The following is a 6957-nucleotide window of genomic DNA, read 5'->3' as shown; positions in this document are numbered from 1 at the left end:
ACATTAACCAAATTACTGGGGGGGGGGGGGTCATGTGATGTTCAGTGGGCCCAAAGTGATTTTATTTAAATAGAAAATTAATATATTTTGATATTCTTTGGACTTTTACTTTTTTAGCCCATTCCCTATTGAGATTTTTTAATTAAAATCAGAGCTGTGAGGATTTATTTAGCCTTTTTAGTAAGTGCTCTTGGCTGATCAAAGCCTCAGGGTCCTTGTAGACAGAACTTTTATTAATGTACAGTATAACCCGATGTGTGCAGAAGCTTACTACTTTCTTTCATTTTCATCTCTCTGTTTTTCCTCTATCCCCTTTTCCTTCCATTTTCCATTTTCCTTTATTGCCCAGTCCACAAGGACTAGCTGTTGTTGAGGGCAGGCATTTGGAAAGAACATATGAGGGAATGTACTCCGTATGAGCTGATTAGTCAAGAGTCTTGGAAGTCTAACAGCAGCACTTCCACAATTGAATCTCATTGAAATTAATGTGAAATTGTAACCTCAAATGTTACAAGGCATTTCAGACAAGATTAGTTCACTCAAAAATGAAAATTCTGTCATAATTCAGTTCTATTGTATAGCTTGAATATTGAACACAAGTCATGCAGACTAATGGTACTTGATTATTTTTGGTGCTCAACAGACCTCCTCCAACTTAATGGATTTGTAACCACTAGTGATGCTCTGAAATTTCAGCAACCCAAGATATTTGGCCGAAACAGGAAAACAAAATTGATTCTATCGTAAACCGTCTTGATAGAATTAATGACATTTAATTAGCGCTTCTCAGATGATGCCGTTTGACCATCTGTTTTGTGCACATAACGTGGAAAAGTACAGCAGAGTAAACATGTCGGCAGTTTGGACACATTTCAACGTGAGAAAAAAGAAAGCTAAGGTAGCAGAATGTAAAATTAGTTTGAAATATCAAGAGGTGGCTCACTGCCTAAGACTACGACTGCTTTAACATTACACCCTGAAGTTACCCAAATTTATTTACCCAAACTTTATTTTCGTTTTTTGACTAAATGACTAATTTAACTTAGTTTTTCTGTATTATTGTTAAAAATCATTTTGGTGCATCACTAGTAACAACATGAGGGTGTGTAAATGTTGACAGAATCGTCATTTATTGGGTGAACTGGGTGAGGTCTTTTCAGACATTAAAGGGATAAAGATATGTCACTAAATGCATGCTTTTGTTGTCATTTTGTTCATTTAACACATGGTTTACAGTCAAGCAGTGTCAGTCTCTCACTCTGTACTGTTACTGTGTTTAGTTTAGTCCTACGGTCCACTTAAATACAAATCAAAATCAAGGTGCAATGTTTATTTGATTCACTGTTATGTTTGTCCATGCCTTGTTTTTCATATATTTCTGTTTTGTTTTTTTCATACTTAACTATACACAACAGATTCAAAACTTTTGTCAAGCTTCAAAGTCTTTCTTAAATGAAATATGCAAAGTGAATATTGAATCCGGTATTTTAGTAATATACCTCTATATCTGGTTGTCTGTCCTCTGCCAAATGGTCTCAAATGAATTTTGTGGAAGCCTCTTCTGAACAACAATTCATGTATCTGTATTGTTTCATTCTGTCGATGAACATGAGTTTACAACCTGTGCTGTTATGAAACATCTCCTCCTCCAAATGGACATTAAATATGTCAATCAGTTAAGTTCTGTACACTTCTTATTCAAAGGGTTGTGAAGAGAGAGGTGTTCCTAACCTGTGTTTCCTTTAATAGTTAATTCACATCAGCATTTTCAGGTCTTCAGACACAAAGGGCCAGTGGGACAGACTCCATCGCTCAGGACTCGCTCACTACTGAGATCTCACTGTCTGATGAAATGCCAAAACAAACCAGCAGCCAGCACAGCGACCCATAATCCTCCAGCTCCGTGTCCATCACGCAGTCCTGCCGCTGCCGCTTAGAGCTGATAGTGAGGTGATTGAATGTGATGGATGACATGAGACAGGAAGATGAACAGGGTTTAAGTGTAGCTGGCCAGGAAGAGGTAACAATCATTTTCAAGATTGTTAGAAGCCTACTTCATGTCACTAATTTCTTTGTGTCTTCCCCTTGTTTTTAGCATTAGTAAAGGGAGAGTTCACCCAAATTACTCACTTCTGTGGAGCGCAAAAGGTGAAGTTTATCTTGTCTCCAAAACCACGAATTGACCAATAAATAACCATAAAAGTGGTCTATATGATTTGTGCACTGTTTACCAATTGTTCTAAAGAAATGCAAGTCATTTTTTAATGGAAAATCTTGACATCGACATTACCTTTTCTTTTTTTTTTTTGAATGTGATGGATGACATGAGACAGGAAGATGAACAGGGTTTAAGTGTAGCTGGCCAGGAAGAGGTAACAATCATTTTCAAGATTGTTAGAAGCCTACTTCATGTCACTAATTTCTTTGTGTCTTCCCCTTGTTTTTAGCATTAGTAAAGGGAGAGTTCACCCAAATTACTCACTTCTGTGGAGCGCAAAAGGTGAAGTTTATCTTGTCTCCAAAACCACGAATTGACCAATAAATAACCATAAAAGTGGTCTATATGATTTGTGCACTGTTTACCAATTCTAAAGAAATGCAAGTCATTTTTTAATGGAAAATCTTGACATCGACATTACCTTTTCTTTTTTTTTTAAAATAGAAATAGTGATCTCTGATTCATAACTGTTCTTTTGAGTTGAATCGTCTTAATGAATCAGTTCACCAGATTCACAAGAAAGGTCTGAATGATTTGTTCATGAATCAGACTGATCCAGTTCTCAAGCTCAGTGACTCAAAGTTATACAGCAGTTACCAACTCACTGAAGGAAAAGGTAATTGGTGAAAAATGATTTAAAGGGATAGTTAAGATATCGCCTTCATGTCATTCCTAGTGTATATCTTTCTTTTGTAAAACAAAGAAGAACATACCCCCTCCATAAAACTGCAGTCTGTTTGGTCACCAACTTTTCTCAAAATATATTTTTTGTTCAGCAGAAGAAAGTACAGTAAGTCATGGTTGGGAATGACATGAGGATGAGTAAATGTTGACATTTTTATTTTCATGTGAGTTGTGCCTTTAAATTTTGTTCCGTTTCTCTCAGACTAGCAAAGATCATATGGACCCTTTTTATGCTTTTATTATGCTTTTGTGTCCTTTTTGAAGTGTAACATTCAGTGCCCATTTATTTAAATTTGAAAAAGAGCAAACAGTACTTTAAATCAAAATTTTGAATTTGTAACGATAAGTAAGGTGAGTAAATGTTGACTGAATTTAACTATTCCTTTCAACATACAATTTTTTAAAAAGGGTTGGTGTTTTTTTTGTTTAGTTTTTTCCCTAAATTAAGAATAAAAGCAAGAACAAGAAAAAAATGGAACGAGCGCAAAATGTCATTGTTAAAACATGCTTGAGCACATCATTACTCTCTTTTCCATCCATTTCTCCCTCACTTCTTTTCCTTTAAACTGTCAATCACAGGAAGTGTCACAGGACTGCTGATCTGGTGAAGCGTGGGAATGTTGAGATGTTGTAATACTGTTGTAATAATAATAAGGATGTGTTTGTGTGTGTCAGGTAGAGACCATTATACCAACCTCCTCTGATTACCATCTTTGTCGCAACAGGCCTGTCAGAAAGCCAGTGCCACTTACAGCCATGACGGAGCTCAGCAGGTTTGGCAGGAGTAAAATGAGGAAATGAGAGAGCGAGTCGGGCCGGTGGGGGAAAAGACAGACCGTCTACTTTAAACTTAATCAGCACTGGTGCCGCCGCGCCTTAGCACTTGTCTGTCTGAGGCTGTAACCATTGTGTTGAAAGCATTTTGATGCCTTGCTCACTTAGCACACCTCCTGATCTCTTTGAGTCAGATCCTGGGGTGAAAAGTCCAGCAGCCCCTCTTAGTTTTTCTCTGTTCTCTATTCATTTCGACTTTATGGAGATTAATTTAGTTACATTCATTTTTGTTTGTTTTCTCCATGTGTCAGAGGTTCTCAGGATTCTCTCAGAGTTCCCAGGGCTCTTGTGATGGTGCCATGCTTGGCTTTTCGTTCTTAGTTAAACCGTGCGAACAGTGTGGATGAATGATGGTCTGTTTCATTAGGAAAGGTTGTGTGTAAAATTTAAGCTAGACGCTCTCAGGAGGAGGGAGGAATGAGCGTCTTTATGTCTCAAGGCCATTTTCATGACGTGTCCATCAAGCAAACTAATGTGTATGTTTATATATATATATACAGTGCCCTCCATAAGTATTGGAACAGTAATGACAAAATTGCTTTGTCTGCTGTGGAGACATCTGCAAATTTGACATCTGCAAATTTGATTAAAAGATGAATATGAGACAGAACTACAGAATGTCACATTTTATTATTAGCCGTTTCAACACATTAATGTTTTACCAAATAAAAAGGACAGCACCCTAATCTGATGTGAGCATAAGTTTTGGGACAATTGAACTTAAAGCAACTGTGAAAGTTTAAAAGCTAATATTTAGTTGCAAATCCCTTGCATGCAATCACAGCAGTGAGTCTGCCACCCATAGACATCACCAGACTCTTGGTTTCATCCATTGAAATGCTTTTAATATAGCCATTTTCAGCTGTTGCTTGGTTTGGGGAGTTTCTGCCTTTTAGTCTCCTCTTTAGCTGGTGAAATTAATGTTCAATAGGATTTAAATCTAGAGACTGACTTGGCCAATCTAAGACCTTCCATTTCTTTGCCTTGATAAACTCCTTGACTGAGCTAGCAGGGTGTTTTGGGTCACTGTCCTGTTGCAATATGAAGCACTTTCTGATGAGCCTTGTGGCATTTTCTTGAACATTGGTAGCCAAGATGTTATTGTACACTTCTGCATTCATTCTGCTGTCACCATCATTTGTTAATTCATTTATAAAGTTGAGAGAGCCTTTTCCAGAGGCAGCCAAGCATGCCTCTGGAACACCTCTACCATGCTTCGCAGATGAGGTTGTATGCTTAGGATCATTTGCCGGTCCTTTTTTTCTCCACACTTTTGCTTTCCCATCACTTAACAGTGTCCATAAAACTGTTCCAAAATTCTACTGGCTCACCTTTGTGCTTTTTTGCAAACTCTAAACTTGCCTTTCTATGTTTGCTGCTGATCAGAGGTTTGCATCTTGCTGTGTAGCCTCTGTAATTCTATGTCAAAGTCTTCTGCAGACAGTAGATTGTCAGACCATCACTTCAGCTTTCTGGAGGTTGTTGGTGATTTTCCAGACACTTATTTTAGGGTTCTTTTTCACAGCTTTTATGACTTGTCTGTCATCAACGGCTGTTGTTTTTCTCAGCCGACCAGGTCGTTGTTGGTTGCTGTAGTCGGTGGTCTCTTTCTTTTTCAGGACATTCCAAACTGTTTATTTCTCCATGCCCATTGTTTTGACCGCTCTAATTGAGTTCCTCTTTTTTTTTTTTAGCATCCAAATTGCTTGCTTTTCTCTCAAAGTCAGCTCCCTCGTCTTCATCCTGGTTTGTGTGTGTCGTCATCAAATGCAAGACTCCGAATGCAGAAGCAATGGCTATAACTGATACAGCACCTGCTTTTAATATCTGAACAATTAATGCAACAGGACACAGCTGATGATCACTTAGAAAGGCCTGTGAGTCAGCTGTCCCAATACTTATGCTCACATCACATAGGGGATGAAACTCTAAAAGTGCTGATCTTAGTTGAATGTGTTGAATCACCCAATAATAAAAACGTGACATTCTGTAGTTTTGTTTCGTATTCATCTTTTAATCATATTTGCAGATGTCTTGACTCCACAGCAGATGATAAATAGTATGTTTTAAAAAAACAGCATTTATTTGTAATGGATTTTTTGTGACAATGTAAAAATGTTTATTGTCACTATTTTTGCCAAACTCAAACTAGTTGGCTGTCAAATTCGGTATTCATGCATTTGTGATTTTTTTTATATTAATTGGCATCTTGGTTAACATACAGTTAACTGCTTTAGTGAGGGGAAAAATTAGTTTAAACAACACAATGGTGTGTGTGTAATATTTGTTTATTTTTATCTACAGTAATAATGTTTTTAGGAATTTCATTTAAATTGCACTTGGCTCAGAAATCTGAGAGTGTGCATGATCCATCAGTTTAAACAGGCATGACGCTTCTGCTTGCACCACTTGAGTGTATCAGATGAAGGATCAGTGTTCAGTATGTTTGACAGACCCTTTGTATGTGTTTTTTTTTTTCTTGCATCAGCCTGTTTGGTGTTCTCCCACAACTTAGAGCAGAGCAGACAGGAAAGCATGTATTCAGATTAGGTTTCTGCCACACTGTCTTTAATGATCAAGCAGCCCCAGAGAGGAATGCGACCATTACCTCTGACACACCTTCATTTGAATGAAAGGACCACATTCCCCATTTCAGTCAGTCTCTCCCTCTTGCTCTGTTCTTTCCCACCACAGCTCTCTTGCAGACAGTTATATTCACTATATGTTACTGATTAAGTCAATGATGTTGATTGAATATTATATACATTATCTTTCCGCTCTCCATGCCTTCTCCAGAATGAAATCATCTTAAGCTTCTCTGAACCACATCGTGACTCAATGTGAAGGTGGGGGAGTCAGAAGAGCATGGCTAAAATTGTTTTAAAGTGAACCGTTCAGCAAAGCCCTAAGAGGCCTGCTTCTTTTATCCAACTTTTCATGGCTCTCCTCTACATAAATCTCTGTAGAGTGCTGCTGTGATGATGTTTTTTTGTAGGCCAACCCTGAGGTTAGCATCACCCTGGTTCCCTTGACAAAAACGCAACAGGATTTTTTCCATTGGCTTTTGGTTTATCCAGGAAATAAGCTCTGTGACCAACAAAAGTTTGATTCATACATGTTTTGTTCATCATGATAATCTTCACGAATGAACACAACTTTTATGAATTTTGAAGCCTAAATACAATTGAAAAGTAAAAATCTAAATGTAGCCTATGAACGAA

This window comes from Sinocyclocheilus rhinocerous, unplaced genomic scaffold, assembly GCF_001515625.1.
Source record: "Sinocyclocheilus rhinocerous isolate Xijiao unplaced genomic scaffold, SAMN03320098_v1.1 scaffold735, whole genome shotgun sequence".
In the NCBI taxonomy this organism is placed as follows: domain Eukaryota; kingdom Metazoa; phylum Chordata; class Actinopteri; order Cypriniformes; family Cyprinidae; genus Sinocyclocheilus; species Sinocyclocheilus rhinocerous.
Note: the sequence above shows the minus strand (reverse complement) of the source record.